We start from the raw sequence: 18,626 nt of genomic DNA on the forward strand, positions 1-18,626 counted from the left end.
TCGTAATATAGTTTGAAATCAGGAAGATTGACATGTCCAGCTTTGTTCTTTTTTATTTAACTATTGATAACAAAATTGTTTTAATGGTAAGTGCAAAATTTAGAAGGGCAGTCATGCATCAAAAACACACAGAACAAAAAAATGTTAATTTATATAATAAGAAGAGAAGAGAAAATGGTATTATACTAAATTTAGTCTACCATCCTACTGCAGGGAAACATTACAAACGTATTGTCATCTATACTGAGTCATAATAATAGGCCTTTTAAATGTTAATAAGAAAGACTGAGAGGCATATAAACAATATACAACATTTGAGTGTGGTAATTCAGATTGCATTCCTTTTGAAAAGGCTTTATGATGCAGTTATTGATTCATCAAGACGAAACTGTTTTCTGTGTCTTAACAAGCCTGGCTTCATGCTACACAGACTTCTGTGGGGTTGACTCTTATTTGGAACCATTTCAAACTAATTAGCACAGAGAGAAACGGTGGTGTTTGTAAGTACCACTGCTCTGGTCCTGTTTGAACAGCTCTTCTCCAAAATTAATTCGGTTGTAGCCCTGCATGAATAATAACTTTATGGCAACAGTTTAGATAAATATATTGTTAATCAATGCCATCTTTCTGAACAAAATGCTGGAGCAAATTTTACATAACAACACAAGGCAACATAGAAAAGTGAGTTTGCGAAGCTTTGAAAGACATAGTTTGCAGTTCAATTTTGTTTCTTTTTTGCAAATGATAAGTATTTATTCATTTTTCAATTAATTTATTTACTTTTGTTTATGGTGTTTTATGATCCTGAATTATTATCACACAGTTGAATAGTAATTGCCAACCAGCCCAAGGTTCTGGGGCTGGGGGACCATTGCATACTCGGCTTAGTAGGTTTATAAGGATTGACAAAGGCTGGGAACTGACTGGACAATGCAGAGCTTTAAATATTGACTTTTTAAAAAATGGTCAATAGTCCTGTCCTTTTATTTTCAACTTTTATTTTAAATTCAGGTGGTGAATGTGCAAGTATGTTACATGCATAAATAGTAAAGGCATAAATTTGCATATGTTGACCCAGCCTTGCATCCCAGGGATGAAGCCCAGGTATATTGTGTGATGCTGAGTTTTGGAATATGAATAGTCCCATTACCCAGGTATTGAACACAGTACTCAACAATTAGTTTTTCAACCTTGGCCCCTACCATTTCCCTTTCTAGCAGTCCCCAATTTATATTGTTGCCATCTTTATGTCCATGAGTACTCAATAATTTAGCTCCTACTTACACATGAGAACATGTGGTATTTGGTTTTCTGTTCCTTCATTAAGTCTCTCAGGATAACGGCCTCCAGCTGCATCCATGTTATTGCAAGGAACATGATTTCATTCTTTTTCATGGATGCATAGTATTCCATGACAAATATGTACTAGATTTTTTTTATCCGATCCACCATTGATGGGCACATAGTTTAAATCCATGTCTTTGCTATTGTAAATGATTTCCTCTTTAATCTTCTTTCTAAAGTTTGCTTTGGCTATTTTGGGTCTTTCATGACTCCACACAAATTTTAGAACTTTCTATTCCTGTTGAGAATGTCAGATTGATATTTTAATAAAGATGTATTGAATCTGTAGATCATTTTACATAGTATGGATTATTTTTAGAGGCAGGTTCTCACTGTGTCATCCAGGGTAGTCTAAAACTCCTGACTTCAAGTGATTCTCCTGCCTCAGACTCCCAAAGCACTGGAACTGAAGGCATGAGCCACTGTGCCTGGCCTACATTTTAGCAATACAAATTATTCTAATTTATAAATATTGTATGTCTTTTTATTTATCCATATTTTCTTTAATTTTCTTCATCTATATTTTATACTTTATAATGTATAAGCTTTTTACCTCCTTGGTTACATTTATTCCCAAGTATTTTATTCATTTTGATTTTTGTGTGCTAAATTTGTATTTTGCAATTTCACTAATTTTTTTATTAGTTCTAAAAGTTTTTTATTGAGTCTTTAGGATTTTCTACATGTAGATCATGTCACCTGCAAACAGAAATAACTTTACTTCTTTCTAATTTAGATCTCTTTTATTTCCTTTTTTTTTTTTTTTTTTTTTTTTGGCCTAATCGCTCTAGCTAGAACTTTTAGTAGTATGTTGAACAGAAGTGGTAATAGGGAGCCTCCTTGCCATGTACGAGATCTTACAGGAAAAGCTTTCAGTTTTTCCACATTGATTATGATATTATCTATGAAGTTTTCATATATTGTCTTTATTGTGTTGAGATAAAATGGATAGAACACTCAGACCAAAAAAGTTATAAAGAAACAGCTAACTTGAACATTGCTACATACTAAGCAGACCTAATAAGCATATTAAACTTTCCACCTAACAACAGAAGAATATACATTTTTCTCGTGTACATAAAATGTTCTCCAAAATAGATTACATTTTAGATCACAAAACAAGTTATAGCAAATTTAATAAGATTGAAATCATTCCAAATATCTCTTCTGGCCACAATGGAATGAAACTAGAAATCAATAACAGTAAATAAATGAGAAATCTTACAAATACGTAGTAACTAAAAACACACTCTTGAACAACCATTGGGTAAAAAGAAAATCAAAAGAGGATTTTAAAAATATCTGAAAATAAAATTATAAAAATAACATACCAAAACTTAAGGTACACAGCAAAAGCAATACTAAAGAGGAAATTTATGGTAATGAACACCTACATTAAAAAGAATAAATATCTCACATTTAAAAACCTAACTTTGCACCTCAAGAAACTAGAAAAAGTAGAACAAACTAAGACCAAAGTTAGCAGAAGAAAGGAAATAGTAAAGATTAAAGCAGAAATAAATCAAATAGTGAATAGAAAAAAAAAGTAGGAAAAATCAACAAAACTATTTTTTAATTAATTTTTTAAATTTTTAATTAATTTTTAATTAAACAATGCAGCAAACTCGTAGCTAGGCTAACTAAAGAGGAAGAGAGAGAAGACTCAAATAAATAAAATAAGAAATGAAAGATGAGACTTTACAATGGATGCCTCAGAAATAAAAAGGATCACAAGGGACTATAATGAACAATGATACACCAACAAATTGGACAACTTAGAGGAAACTGATAAATTCCTATCATCATATAACCTACCAAAACTGAACCAAGATGAAATAGAAAGCCTGAGCAGACCAATAAAATTTAAAAAGGTGATTTATCAAGAATTAAATACTTTCCAACAAAGAAAAGCCTAGGACCAGACACCTTCACAGGTGAATTCTACCAAATATTCAGAGAAAAATTAGAACCAATCCTTCTTAAATTCTTCTCAAAACATAGAGGTAGATGAACTACTTCCAAACATTTCATGAGGCCAGCATCAATCTACTAGCAAAGCCAGACAAAGATACCACAAGAAAAGAAAACTACATGCCAATTTTTCTAATGAACATAGATGCAAAAATTTTCAACAAAATACTAGCAAACCAAATTCAACAGCATGTTAAAAGAATTACACACCATAACCAAGTGGAATTTTCCCCTGGGATGCAGGTGTGGTTCAACATATGCAAATCAATGAGTGTGATGCACCATATTAACAAAATAAAGGATAAGAAAATATTATCCTGATAGACGCAGAAAAAGCATTTGACAAAATTCAACCTCTACTCATGATAAAAACTCTCAACAAAATATGTATAGAAAAAACTTATCTCAACACAATAACTGCCACATGTGAAAATTTGTATTTTATTTTGTCTCTGATAATTCTCTTTCTTCTGGATTAAGAATTTTGTACCATCAATTACCATTATTTTCTAAATACTTATGGGGTTAAAACAACCCTAATATTTTCATATAAACCAGAGAAACTACAGGATTCTGATCCCCTGACAATTACAATCAAGGGCACAGAAAATATAAAGTATTTCAAAGTTATAGAGTCCAGACTGAGGATCTACTATCACATCAGCAATTGAGAGTGGGTACCATACTTTCCCACCAAGGACTCCTGTGACTCATGCTTTAGAATATTGCAGTGTATAACATTGATATGCCCAAACTGGAGGACTTATTTATTTTCCCCCTTTGGAGCCGGGACCCATATCCTGCTCACGCCCATCAGGGACCTTGCAGTCTAACAATGACTTATTAAAGATCTCTAATGTATAAGCTGATTAGACTCTAGATAACAGTCACCACCAACCCCTATCCCAAATAACCAGAAACCTGTTGGATCTGAAATCAGCTCAGCATTCATTAGTATCATGACAAAGCAAAGAAAGAGTTTAGGCAAAGGTCTTAATGAGATAAAAGAATAGTTATATAGAAAAAAAATGTGTGAGAGAACCTGAAGGTATAAAGTTACAGAGATTGATATTTTAAAGCTTATATACAGACCCGTACTAAATGGAAACATAACACTTCCTTATTACTCTTATGTACTGAGTGCCTACTAATGGACTCACAGTGCTAAACACTGTAGACATACTGGCCCTAATTCTGACAATTTCCCTTCAAGAAAGATATTACTGTCTCAGGTATATAGGCTAAAGTCAGACATTGTTATCAAATGATAGGAAGGTTGGTGGTTGACAAAAGCAAAAAATGTAAAAGTAGTGCATACTGTGTTAGTTGGATAGTGTTAATAATAAAGGAAGATGTGATTTTACCTGACAAGAAGAGAAGTGGGAAGTATATGGGAGCTTCAGAATGCTGACAGATTCCTGGCTCTTTGGTCTAGTGTGGGAGAGCAAAAACAGTAACAATTAGTGACACCCACAAGGTAGGTGATTTCCATGGGGCAGAGTCAAGGTTTTTTAAGGGGTTGTATGAGTAAATGTTTTTCAGAGAAACAAAACCAATAGGATGTTTATGCATAGAAAGAGACTTATTTGAAAGGATTACCTCCCATGATTGTGGGAGTTGGCAAGTTTGAAATCTACAGGCAGGCCAGCGATCTGCAAAGCCAAGGAAGAGGTGCTGATGTAGCCTTGAGTCCAAAGGCCATGTGGAGGCTGAACTCCTTTTTTCTTGGGGGACCTCAGTTGTTTTTTCTGGAGGCCTTCAACTCGCTGGGTGAGCCTCACCCACATTATTGAAGGTAATGTGCTTGACTCAAAGTCTACCGATTTAAATGTTTATCATATCTAAAAAGTATCTTCACAAAAGCACCTTTATCTGACAGCTGTTTGACAAGCAACTGGATACCATAGCCTAACCAAATCAACAAATGAGATTATTCATCACAGGGAAAAAAAAAAAGATAATTATTTAAATATAGTGAAAACATGGAGTAGAGTAAATGTATATAGAATGAGCGTCCTGAGTCAATAGATAGAATATGAGAAAAAAGAAATGAAAGAGAAAAGGCATGAAAGGATCCAAGAGAAGAGGGACTACAGGAGTTTGCATTATGGAATGGCCTACAATGATAAAGATAAGAAGCATGGTGGATGTGACATTTCTCAAAGGGAAGGCCAGAGCCAATGAGGTGATCCTCACACTGTTGGAGGCCTGAGCAGGTTAGTAGAGTGAATATTTCTCATTATTGAAATGGAATATTGTGGAGGCAACATTAAAATTTTTTGGTAAAGATCTTTTAGGAACAGAAAAGGATCAATTGCCCTAACAAAGACTAAGTCAGTATCAGTCCCTCTCTTGTGGTCAGAAAGCCCTAAACTCTGTAAGTGAACCTGGGAAAGACTAGAGTTTTTCCACACTGCTTGAGTGAAATCTAGCAGCTATCCTAGACTTTTGTCAATCATCCACCCACACCTTTAAATCTAATTTGAGATGTTTACAAGATATTCCAGTGGGCATGTCACTCCACGTCTCTACTTTACATTTTTGAGGCTTGCCTAGCCTACTTCTCTAGAACTGGTTTATGAAATCTGTCCTACTGGAATTTCATCTGCTTGTGATCTATGCACCTTTCTGGTGTCCCATGTGTGGCCACTGCTTCTGCTGTGTTCTCTCCTCCTAAATTCCTGAGAATGACTCTCTAGCACTGTTCCTTGTCTTGAGCCAGTCCGACTTTGTTCCAGACACTGTTTCACATAGCACCACAGTCAAGCATATTCTAAGCCCTTTCTGAAAATATTGCTGACAACAGGTTTAGGCATCAAGGCTCATACATAGCAAAACAAAACAAACAAACAAAAATGAACAATAACAAAGCTTTGTGCTCAGTCTGCTCTGTGGGACTATTTTAGCTGATTCTGAACTGCTATGTCCTAAACCCTGCAAGTCTGCTGAGTCATAGTAACTGCCTGCCCAACTTGTTTAATCTTAACTACATCCTAGAATCTACTCTTATTGACTTCCAGAATCCCGTACTAGAAAGGCTCGAAATTTGATACCCTCATGATCCATGTGATAATCCACAGACACCTTGAGAAAGTAGTGTAATGGATTGAGTCAGACTGACCTCTGTTATAATCCTGCATGCTATTTGCTAACTGTGTGATGCTCAAGGCATTATAAAAGAGAAATATTAATTCTCAAAATGTTACTGTATATGTTAAATGGAACTAGTCTCATGTTTGTGAAACCAAACTACCACACTGTGTAACATGTTAAGCCTGTTAAATATGAATATGAATGAACAGAAATATGACTTTGACATCCCACTTGCATTTCTCTGGGATAAGAAAAACATAAAGACCTTAGTCTTGCTGACAAATAAACCAGAAAATATTGAATATAATAGTCTTTATAGTAGTCAAACATGATAATTTGGGATGTATAAAACATGGAGAGATTATACCATTCATTTTTCAAAACATTTCCTTAAACTGCAAGTTCTTTCTCTTGGAATAGTATATTATAAGATATTAAATATCTGTTAAAACTGCTGATTGTAAAGCAAGCTGGAGAAACAAATTTTTATTCTTGTTACTCCTTTGCCCACTCCATTATCCCAGTTGATTTCTTGCTCCTCTGAGTCAGAAAAAGAAATAGTTTCTGAATATTCAAGGAGAAAAAGAGGGAAGAGTGAAAGACACATCCCTTCTCACCACTACCCAACACATTTACTTCTTAGTAGAAACCAATGATAGGCAGACAATCAATAAGCTGGAAGGGCAGTAGCTATATTTTCCTCAAGCTATGGGCAGATATAATATACTTGGAATTCTGTGGGTTTCTTTCAGTAAGTCTTCTTCTATCTGAAATAGCATATAAGATGGGATTGTGAGTGGATAATTTTAAGGAGTATAGCGAAAACTTTTGTACGTGCTGAAATGGTACAATGACAAAACATATAGAGAACAAATTAGAGCAAGGGAGTAGCCTAGTCCAGAGAAAATGGGATGCCATGTAACAGGCAGAAGCTTGGACTGGTTAATGAACTTAGAATTAAGAGAGGGTACAAACAGAAAGCCTAAGAGAGAACCCTGGCCATACCTGGACTAAACTCTGGTGGCTGAAGGAAAAGTAAAAGGAATGACTAACATTGGCCTCTAATTCCTTCAGTTTGTATTCCTGCTTGGCCCTGCCTGGAATCCCATTTTTTATGGACTGGTGACTGCCTGGTTCTAATTGGCTCTGATGGGAAGGTGGAGGGCAGGAAGGGGGCAGGGAATTGGCCAAAATGGAGGGAAGCCTGTGTCTTCCTACAACTCCTCATCCAAATTAAACAATTTAGCTTTTCTTAGGCAGATATAGTTTTGCATCATTTTAAGCAAGTTTTTCTTTCACCTTCTAAACCCCCACTTACTTGTAATTAATTACTCGTCAAGATGGTCCATAAAACAAGCTATGCCAGGAAGCTTTGAAACAATAAAGCAATAGACACATGGTGAGTCACTAAACAGACAAGGATATTTCTACCTTTATACAATGCAAAATTCCAGAGAGCCCCTTCATCCCAGAGATTTTTCTTTTGCTTTCCAAAATCAGTCGGAATGTTGAGGGTCTAATCACTGGCAGGCACCCAGATAATGTCATGCCTTTTTACAAAGGCAAGGATATCCATTGAAGCCTTAATTCATTTTAAAAAATTGGAAGAGACCCAATAAAAACAGGAGAAGCTATAATTTGATTTTTAAAAGTCCCAGATTTTGAATAAGCATGAAACAAAGAGAAGACATCTTGATAGAGTTCAAACAGGTTACTTGGACTGCTGAATTCCCCAGAAGACATAATAATACATGATGGGCAGTATTGTCATTAGCAAGAGAACAGAACCAAGGGGCAATAATCCTAAAAGTTACCAGTGAGGGTCCTAGATCACAAAGACTTGGGAATTTGGTAACCAATGATATATAACTACAGAATAAACAGGCAGTTCTGAGAGAACTAAAAGAATTAGTGATTCATAATTATAAATGCAGTCTATATCAGGACTAGTTAGATCCAGACAGGGATATCATTCCAAAGAAAACAGGTTTCTAGGCAGGGCCAGGGCAGAGATTAGAACTAAAAAGTAAAGCAAAAAGGGTAATTATGTGGGATGATAAATATGATAATCTTGCTTTACTATAGTAACCATTATAGTATCTATAATGCTATGAGTTATGTATAAATACCTATGTATACCTATGTATTTATACATAACTCATAGCATTATTTTGTAAACCTCAAATAAAATTTATTTTTTGAAAAAGCAATCAACCAGGAAATTTAAAAATCTAGAATAGAGATACAAGGAAATACAAGGAAAGGTAGTTGGCATTGTCTATCTTTCCTCTTATTGATCCAATCTTATTTTTAGAATCATGAAACCAGACAACAGATCCATATGTTCATTTTAAACTGAGTACACAAATGGTGTTCAAATGAGAATCTCCCACCCTAACCCAAGACTAGAAACTTCTACCAGTTTAGGAGCCCCTGGGAGGTCATAAGCCAGTATCTGTGGGTGATATAAAGTAATACAAAACTCTTATTATGGAAGCTTCAGAAATAAGAGCTAGACATGATAGAATGAGACCTGAGATTGGCTGAATGTATAGGTAATTCAGATGTCATTTGGAAATTTCCTCTTCCTCAGTGCCCTAGGTTGAAACGTCCTTGAATCCTTACTGATTTCATATTTGGAGAAAGTCTAAGAACCTCTCCAACATCCATAGAATCAAAATATCCATGTCACCTCTATCTCTAGCCCCTACATTCAAGCATTTCATCTCTGTTTAGTTTCCATATCAACCCAAAATCAAATATCCCAAGCATTTTATGATGGTCTTTGATTTACCAATGACTTGAGGTTCATAGAAACTGATACATGATACTATTATCATGATCTCCTTTCACGTCTCCTTTTTCCTTTCTGACTCTCTGTCTCACACAGAGGAAACAATTTCACCTTGTCTATTATGTATTATTTTTCTCATCTTTTTTAGAAGTCTTGGCACTAACTAAAACCAAAGCTTGTCAGTATTTTCCTACCTCAAGATGGCTTAGAAAGACAGTTTCCAAAAAAAGCAATATTCTCCCTAAGATGATAAAATCTCTCACCACCAGAAAAACAGAAAACTATTTTAGATTATTATTCTTTCCTGAAAATGATATTTGTAACTTATGCAAAATTTGAGCTGAAATTGGATAGGTCATATGCAAGAAAACTGAAAATTGATAAAGGGGACCAATCCCTGAGTAAGGCAGCAATGTTGACACAGACAAGGTAAATTGTGCAAGCTCAGAGAGGCAGAAATTAACCTCCAAAATACATGGCAGTGACCATTACACATTATTTCTTCAAGCAGAGGACTGCATACCCGACCATTCTCCCTGTCAATAATAGAATTCATTCATACTCTTATTTAGGTCACAGAACAGTAACAAGTGAGGTTAAGAGCTTTGTAGGGTCACAGATAGAGGCATAAAGAAAGTAAGGAAACAGAGGGCTCAGCAAAAAGGGCAGGGATGCAAAAGCCAAACTGTGGGCCACAATAAAACTTGCAAAAACTTGACAATGCCTCGTGTACGAAAGATAAGAATTATAGAGAGAAGAAGCACAGAATCTCAGGCAGAAAGACATATAATTTGACCTTATCATGTGTCCTTGATACACACAAGGATAGTGAAATAGGAGTGTGAGGTATAAGATTCGTGGATATTCCTATGTGTGTTCTTGTCAGGATCCCTGGTGTGCTGCTTCACCACCTGGAAAGCTCTGTGGCCAACAGCACCTTCTGCCTGAGTGTTGCTCATGCTCACTGGGCTCATTCCACCCATTGGCCCAGCAGGCTACACTTGGCTATGGGTCCAGATCCCACGCCTACCAAGGGTGAGCCAGGTGTGGAGAGGCAAGGGTTGTGTGAGCAAGCAAACACAGAGTCCAGCCACTGCACACAGTCAGGCATGTCAGCTGCTGGGGCAGGGTGGGCAGCTTCAGATGCCAGCACAGATGTCATCTCCATGTGAGGCTGCAACTGGACCTGATGTACTGCACATGGCTTCTACTGCAGACACGCGCATCCAGATAAGAGGAACACAATGGTGCCCAAAAGCTTGATGATACTACAAATTGCAGAGCCGCAAAGAGGGTGTCACAACACTGGCTCAGGGACCCCCTAGTTCTGGGCTTGCTGAGGGGCTGCAGCTCTTCTCTCCTTGTCACCTACAATGTGGCAAGCAGGGGGCATACTTCAGCCCTGTTTGTGTTACAGCTGTTTCAGTCCTGTGATTCAGCAGGTCTCCAGTTTTTATCTGGTGTCCAGGAAGAATGAAGTACCCAAACAACTGGAGGGTGAGTAAGGAAGAGAGGAGCTTCATTGAGTGACAGAATGGCTCTCAGGAGACCTAAAGTGAGTAGTTCTTTTCTACAGGCAGGTCATCCCAACAAGTGTCCAACATTCAGCAGAGAGGAGACCCAGAGTGGGTAGCTCCTTTTCACAAGCTGGTCATCTGGACAAGTTGAGGAGACCCAAACTGGGTATCTCCTTCCTACAGCTGGTCATCTCAACAGCTCTGTGAGTCTGGCTGAGTTTGGAGTTTTTATGGGCTTCAGAAGGGTGGAGGTGTACACTTATTAGTTCATCAACAGCCATGGGTGGGTCCGGAAAATGCATTATAAGTTCTCACTCCAGGCCACAAACTGTGCTTGGAAATGAAAGCCCAGCCCCCGTGCTTCAGGTCATCCTTGGCTTGAAGGTGAGGTTTCACCAGGGATGTACCCCTTTCTGCCCAGGAGCCTGTCTACCTCCTGCCACCATCGATGATGTTGTCCATGGAACCCAGGCTGTTTGTGTCATGGGGCACATGCAGGCCCATGCCAACCTGCCCTCAGCCCCCCTCAGCCTCCCTCACATGCCTGTCAGTACCAAAAGTCCAGAAGGGGCTGAGGTGTCAGGTGGCTAGCATGTTAGAGTTGCTCCAAGTGTGCACACCTAGCCAGCTTTTGACAGCACCCAGGCTCAGCCTCAACTTTTCTCCAAAATTAGAGTGGGCACCAGGAACAGGGAGAGGCCAGGGAGTGGGAGGAGAGACTTTTGAGCCTTTGGGGTCAGGGAGGACTACCTGGGCCTCCAAGAGTTCAGGGATGCCCAGGTCTGCAGCCATGGTTAGGCAGCTGCAGCTGCAACCAAGAGGGTGGGGTCCCACCCTATAAACTCAGAAAGGGGCAGGGCTCCTGCCTGTTCCCAGCTCCCACTTGTTGCGGGAAGTCAGGGATCCCAAAAAGAGGGACTGGCTGGAGCCACAGTAGAGGAACTTAAATTGTGAAGATTTCTTGGACATACATCTGTTCCCCAAATTAATACCTTTATAATTTCTTATGCCTGTCTTTACTGCAATCTCTGAACATAAACTGCAAAGATTTCATTTTAATATGAACATTTATCAGTTCCCCAAATTAATACTTTTACAATTTCTTATGCCTGTCTTACTTTAATCTCTTAATCCTGTTATCTTTGTAAGTTGAGGATGTACATCACCTGAGGACCCTGTGATGATTGCATTAACTGTACAAATTGATTGTAAAACCTGTGTGTTTGAACAATATGAAATCTGATTGCAAAATATGTGTGTTTGAATGATATGAAATCAGTGCATCTTGAAAAAGAACAGAATGACAGTGATTTTAGGGAACAAGGGAAGACAACCATAAGGTCTGACTGCCTGCAGGGTCAGGGAAAAACAGCCATATTTTTCTTCTTGCAGAGAGCCTATAAATGGATGTGCAAGTAGGAGAGATATCACTAAATTCTTTTCCTAGCAAAGAATATAATATTAAGACCCTAGGAAAACAATTGTATTCCTGGAGGGAGGTCTATAAACGGCTGCCCTGGGAGTGCCTGTCCTATGGGGCTGAGATAAGCACTGAAATACACCCTGGTCTCCTGCAGTACCCTCAGGCTTATTAGGGTGGGGAAAAAATCCTGCCCTGGTAAATTTGAGGTCAGACCAGTTCTCTGCTTTCTAACCCTGTTTTCTGTTGTTTAAGATGTTTATCAAGACAATACATGCACAGCTGAACATAGACCCTCATCAGTAATTCTAATTCTGCCCTTTGCCTTGTGATCTTTGCTTTTGTCCTTGCCCTGTTTCCTCAGAAGCATGTGATCTTGGTTCTCCCTTTTGCCCTTTGAAGTATGTGATTCTTGTGACCTACTCCCTGTTCGTACATCCCCTCCCCTTTTAAAATCTCTAATGAAAACTTGCTGGTTTTGTGGCTCAGGTGGGCATCATGGACCTACCGATATGTGATGTCAACCCCTGTGGCCCAGCTGTAAAATTCCTCTCTTTGTACTCTTTCTCTTTATTTCTCAGACCAGCTGACACTTAGGGAACAGAATATACATTGAAATATTGGAGGCAGGTTCCCCGATACCCACTGGCTTTGTGGAGCACACAGCCCTGCCCATGCCTCCCTGCTGTAGCCAGTGTCTTCACAGTGGCTGCTCCAGGTGGGCTGCCACTGCCACCAATTCCCTTCTGAAGAGGTACACCTAACTACTATTAGGATAGGCATGATGATCACTCTTAACTGCTTCATTCTGACAGAAGGTGCAGTTTTGGGGAAAACAGCAGTCAGATATGTCTCAGAGGCCTAAGGGTCCCTGGTAAAAAGGGAGTCATCATCCATGGCTCCAGTTGCATGACTGCTTGGAGTTGATAATCTCTAGGTGAGAAGAAACAGATTTTACAAGAAGGTTAAGTATGTGAAGGAAAAAAAATCCAGTGCCAAAGATAACAGAAATAAGAAGCAAAATAGACTAACCATTCTGAAAACAATGTTGTAGCTGGAGCTGTTTCACCCTGATGAAAGAAATTGAATCTCATTTGGTGTTAGAAGAGAAATAACTGTTTAGGGGAGTAGATAATCCCTTGGTTTTGTTTTCCCATAAATAAAAGCTCCGGGTTATGGGCACCCCATTTACCCTCATTGCCTGGTAGAATTTGCAGGATAATTGACCAGAATGAGAATATTGATCAAGACTTTTACATTACCCATTCCCTTTGTTTCTTCTGAGCTGCAGTCAGAGATCTCTGGTTGGCTCACAAAAAATAAGAATGGTTCTTAATCCAAAATGCAGACAAAAGCTTAAAAACAACTAATGAGCACCTGTCAAATTCCTATAGTTCATTAAAAACTATCTTTTGAAGTGGATCAAAACACAACAATAATTGTCTGTGAATGACAAAATGTCTTATGATAGTCATAGTTAAAAACATGATTGACAAAGAAATTTGGTTATTTCTGTGGTTTATAATAACATAATAACCCTAATTATGATTGATAGCATACACTCAGACATTAGAATTTTAGAAATCCCATACCATTTTGGAACATATGTTAATAATGTTTACTAAAATATAACCTGAAGAATAAACCTTATTTTTATTTCAACAATTCCTTGTAACTAAACATGCCAGATATATCTGTTTACCTCTATTCTGGATGTTCTGGTGGCCCTCTGTAGCATCACAAAGTAAGGGGTCAGAAAAGACTATTCTGAAGCTGAAATTTAATTTTGGAAAGCCTATCAAATATATATTAAAGATTTAAAACATTTCATGTTTTGAAAAGAATTTCATGTTACCTTAAGTCATTTATTTACCCAAAATAATGACTCAAAACTGTAAAAAGAAGGCAAAAACCTTTTCTCATTAGGAGGGAAGACTTAGCTTTCCAAACAATCTGTCTCTTGTCCTTCCCTTCTTTATTTGGAGTTTATTTACAAAGCAAACAAAAATCTTTTATTATTCTTTAACACATGAAAATCTTGTTCCAGAGAAACAGAGCCAAATTTCACCATTGCATTAGTCTATTATTAATGTCAACCCCAATTTTTAAATAAAAACTTATGGACAAATCTATCTAATCTTAACCAATTTGACCATGAGATGAGATTCTCATAAACCTTTTATAACCCATTACAAACTTTTGTTAAAGAGCAAATCATTGCCTTAAGAAAACCCTGTTTTGCTTTTATTCTAATGTTCAACACACAGAAAAAGCTAATAATATCCTCTTGAATAAGTAAATATGTTCACACAAAAAATTTTGTTAAAAGATTAATTTTTGCAAAACTTCCACAACTTGTTCAAACCTTTCATTTTATCTTATCTAATTTCAAACAATTCTTTAACTCTCTAAACAGACAGAAATTTACATTCTTATGCCTTCGTATAATCTTTTACCAAAAAAATTTACTTTCCTTACACACCTTGAAGGTAAACCTATTTTCAATAGACTCAATTACATGTTATAGTGGTAACTCTTAGCAATTTTTAATTTTGGCATAAAATTGGTAAGTTACCTTAATTATGTAGTAGGTGCAGATAAGATTTGATTCTTTCCAGCATAGTTAGGGGTGTGGTTAACTCCATATGTCCCCAGACTTTACCAAACTGTAAAGCAAGCAAGTCAAACAATTTTCAAAAGCCAAAGAAGCAGTTTATGACCTTAAAGAATTTAGCAAACCTACTTTCTGACCTGCATAATTTAGGCCATATGTCTACATTTTGAAGACATTCTTACATTACCAATAATATTTAAAGCTGTTTTTAATTCTCAAAGATTAAAGTCACATGAACTAAAAGGCATTACAGATTCATTTTTCTTTAAAAAATATTTGATCTAAGCCATTATTTTTCTTTAAGCCAATCAATTAGAGCTTTTTTTTTTTTTACATAAACATCACACACATAACACATATATAACTACACAGACAGGGCGAGGGGTGGAGCAAGATGGCCGAATAGGAACAGCTCCAGTCTCCAGCTCCCAGCGCGAGCGACACAGAAGACAGGTGATTTCTGCATTATCAACTGAGGTACTGGGTTCATCTCACTGGGGAGTGCCAGACGATCGGTGCTGGTCAGCTGTTGCAGCCCTACCAGTGAGAGCTGAAGCAGGGCGAGGCATCGCCTCACCTGGGAAGCGCAAGGGGGAAGGGAATCCCTTTTCCTAGCCAGGGGAACAGAGACACACAACACCTGGAAAACCGGGTAACTCCCACCCCAATACTGCGCTTTAAGCAAACAGGCACACGAGGAGATTATATCCCACACCTGGCCGGGAGGGTCCCATGCCCACAGAGCCTTCCTCATTGCTAGCACAGCAGTCTGTGATCTAACGGCAAGGCAGCAGTGAGACTGGGGGAGGGGAGCCCACCATTGCTGAGGCTTAAGTAGGTAAACAAAGCCCTGGGAAGATCAAACTGGGTGGAGCTCACAGCAGCAGCTCAAGGAGGCCTGCCAGTCTCTGTAGACTCCACCTCTGGGGACAGGGCACAGCTAAAAAACAACAACAACAACAACAACAACAACAAAAGCAGCAGAAACCTCTGCAGACGCAAGCAGCTCTGTCTGACAGCTTTGAAGAGAGCAGTGGATCTTCCAACACGGAGGTTGAGATCTGAGAACGGACAGACTGCCTGCTCAAGTGGGTCCCTGACCCCTGAGTAGCCTAACTGGGAGACATCCTCCACTAGGGGCAGACCGACACCCCACACCTCACACGGTGGAGTACACCCCTGAGAGGAAGCTTCCAAAGCAAGAATCAGACAGGTACACTCACTGTTCAGCAGTATTCTATCTTCTGCAGCCTCTGCTGCTGACACCCAGGCAAACAGGGTCTGGAGTGGACCTCAAGCAATCTCCAACAGACCTACAGCTGAGAGTCCTGATGGTTAGAAGGAAAACCAACAAACAGGAAGGACACCCACACCAAAACCCCATCAGTAAGTCACCATCATCAAAGACCAGAGGCAGATAAAACCACAAAGATGGGGAAAAAGCAGGGCAGAAAAGCTGGAAATTAAAAAAATAAGAGCGCATCTCCCCCTCCAAAAGAACGCAGCTCATCACCAGCAACGGATCAAAGCTGGACGGAGAATGACTTTGACGAGATGAGAGAAGAAGGCTTCAGTCCATCAAACTTCTCAGAGCTAAAGGAGGAATTACGCACCCAGCGCAAAGAAACTAAAAATCTTGAAAAAAGAGTGGAAGAATTGATAACCAGAATAATTAATGCAGAGAAGGCCATGACACGAGAAATAAGTGACAAATGCACAAGCTTCAGTAACCGACTCGATCAACTGGAAGAAAGAGTATCAGCGATTGAGGATCAAATGAATGAAATGAAGCGAGAAGAGAAATCTAAAGAAAAAAGAAGAAAAAGAAATGAACAAAGCCTGCAAGAAGTATGGGATTATGTAAAAAGACCAAATTTACGTCTGATTGGGGTGCCTGAAAGTGAGGGGGAAAATGGAACCAAGTTGGAAAACACTCTTCAGGATATCATCCAGGAGAACTTCCCCAACCTAGTAGGGCAGGCTAACATTCAAATTCAGGAAACACAGAGAACACCACAAAGATACTCCTCGAGAAGAGCAACTCCAAGACACATAATTGCTAGATTCACCAAAGTTGAAATGAAGGAAAAAATGTTAAGGTCAGCCAGAGAGAAAGGTCGGGTTACCCACAAAGGGAAGCCCATCAGACTAACAGCAGATCTCTTGGCAGAAACTCCACAAGCCAGAAGAGAGTGGGGGCCAATATTCAACATTCTTAAAGAAAAGAATTTTCAACCCAGAATTTCATACCCAGCCAAACTAAGTTTCATAAGTGAAGGAGAAATAAAATCCTTTACAGATAAGCAAATGCTAAGAGATTTTGTCACCACCAGGCCTGCCTTACAAGAGACCCTGAAGGAAGCACTAACATGGAAAGGAACAACTGGTACCAGCCATTGCAAAAACATGCCAAAATGTAAAGACCATTGAGGCTAGGAAGAAACTGCATCAACTAACAAGGAAAATAACCAGTTAATATCATAATGGCAGAAGCAAGTTCACACATAACAATATTAGCCTTAAATGTAAATGGACTATATGCTCCAATTAAAAGACACAGACTGGCAAACTGGATAAGGAGTCAAGACCCATCAGTCTGCTGTATTCAGGAGACCCATCTCACATGCAGAGACATACATAGGCTCAAAATAAAGGGATGGAGAAAGATCTACCAAGCAAATGGAGAACAAAAAAAAGCAGGGGTTGCAGTACTAGTCTCTGATAAAACAGACTTTAAACCATCAAAGATCAAAAGAGACAAAGAAGGCCATTACATAATGGTAAAAGGATCAATTCAACAGGAAGAGCTAACTATCCTAAATATATATGCACCCAATACAGGAGCACCCAGATTCATAAAGCAAGTGGTTAGAGACTTACAAAGAGACTTGGACTCCCATACAATAATAATGGGAGACTTCAACACCCCACTGTCAACATTAGACAGATCAATGAGACAGAAAGTTAACAAGGATATCCAAGAATTGAACTCATCTCTGCAGCAAGCAGACTTAATAGACATCTACAGAACTCTCCACCCCAAATCAACAGAATATACATTCTTCTCAGCACCATATCACACTTATTCCAAAATTGACCACATAATTGGAAGTAAAGCACTCCTCAGCAAATGTACAATAACAGAAATTATAACAAACAGTCTCTCAGACCACAGTGCAATCAAACTAGAACTCAGGACTAAGAAACTCAATCAAAACCACTCAACTACATGGAAACTGAATAACCTGCTCCTGAATGACTACTGGGTACACAATGAAATGAAGGCAGAAATAAAGATGTTCTTTGAAACCAATGAGAACAAAGATACAACATACCAGAATCTCTGGGGCACATTTAAAGCAGTGTGTAGAGGGAAATTTATAGCACTAAATGCCCACAAGAGAAAGCAGGAAAGATCTAAAATTGACACTCTAACATCACAATTAAAAGAACTAGAGAAGTGAGAGCAAACACATTCAAAAGCTAGCAGAAGGCAAGAAATAACTAAGATCAGAGCAGAACTGAAGGAGATAGAGTCACAAAAAACCCTCCAAAAAATCAATGAATCCAGGAGTTGGTTTTTTTAAAATATCAACAAAATTGATAGACCACTAGCAAGACTAATAAAGAAGAAAAGAGAGAAGAATCAAATAGATGCAATAAAAAATGATAAAGGGGATATCACCACCGACCCCACAGAAATACAAACTACCATCAGAGAATACTACAAACACCTCTACGCAAATAAACTGGAAAATCTAGAAGAAATGGATAATTTCCTGGACACTTACACTCTCCCAAGACTAAACCAGGAAGAACCTGAATCCCTGAATAGACCAATAGCAGGCTCTGAAATTGAGGAAATAATTAATA

The 18,626-nt window shown here is 38.4% G+C and overlaps 1 protein-coding gene and 1 long non-coding RNA gene across 3 annotated transcripts in view; one reads left to right on the forward strand and one right to left on the reverse strand.

Annotated features, from left to right (window-relative positions):
- LOC144333520 (uncharacterized) overlaps nt 1-18,626 on the forward strand; it is a 174,915-nt gene that overhangs the window by 109,063 nt on the left and 47,226 nt on the right. The window lies entirely within an intron of this gene.
- LOC106998463 (selection and upkeep of intraepithelial T-cells protein 1-like) overlaps nt 1-18,626 on the reverse strand; it is a 215,810-nt gene that overhangs the window by 45,244 nt on the left and 151,940 nt on the right. Inside the window, exon 2 of one of the 2 annotated variants that reach the window (XM_077957863.1) lies at nt 14,715-14,805. The exons of the other annotated variant lie outside the window; for it this stretch is intronic. The gene's annotated coding sequence lies outside the window, so the exon portion shown is untranslated. The remainder of the gene's footprint in view (nt 1-14,714; nt 14,806-18,626) is intronic. 2 annotated transcript variants of the gene reach the window in all.

The sequence above is a fragment of the Macaca mulatta genome, chromosome 1 (genome assembly GCF_049350105.2).
Source record: "Macaca mulatta isolate MMU2019108-1 chromosome 1, T2T-MMU8v2.0, whole genome shotgun sequence".
NCBI classification, from domain to species: Eukaryota; Metazoa; Chordata; class Mammalia; order Primates; family Cercopithecidae; genus Macaca; species Macaca mulatta.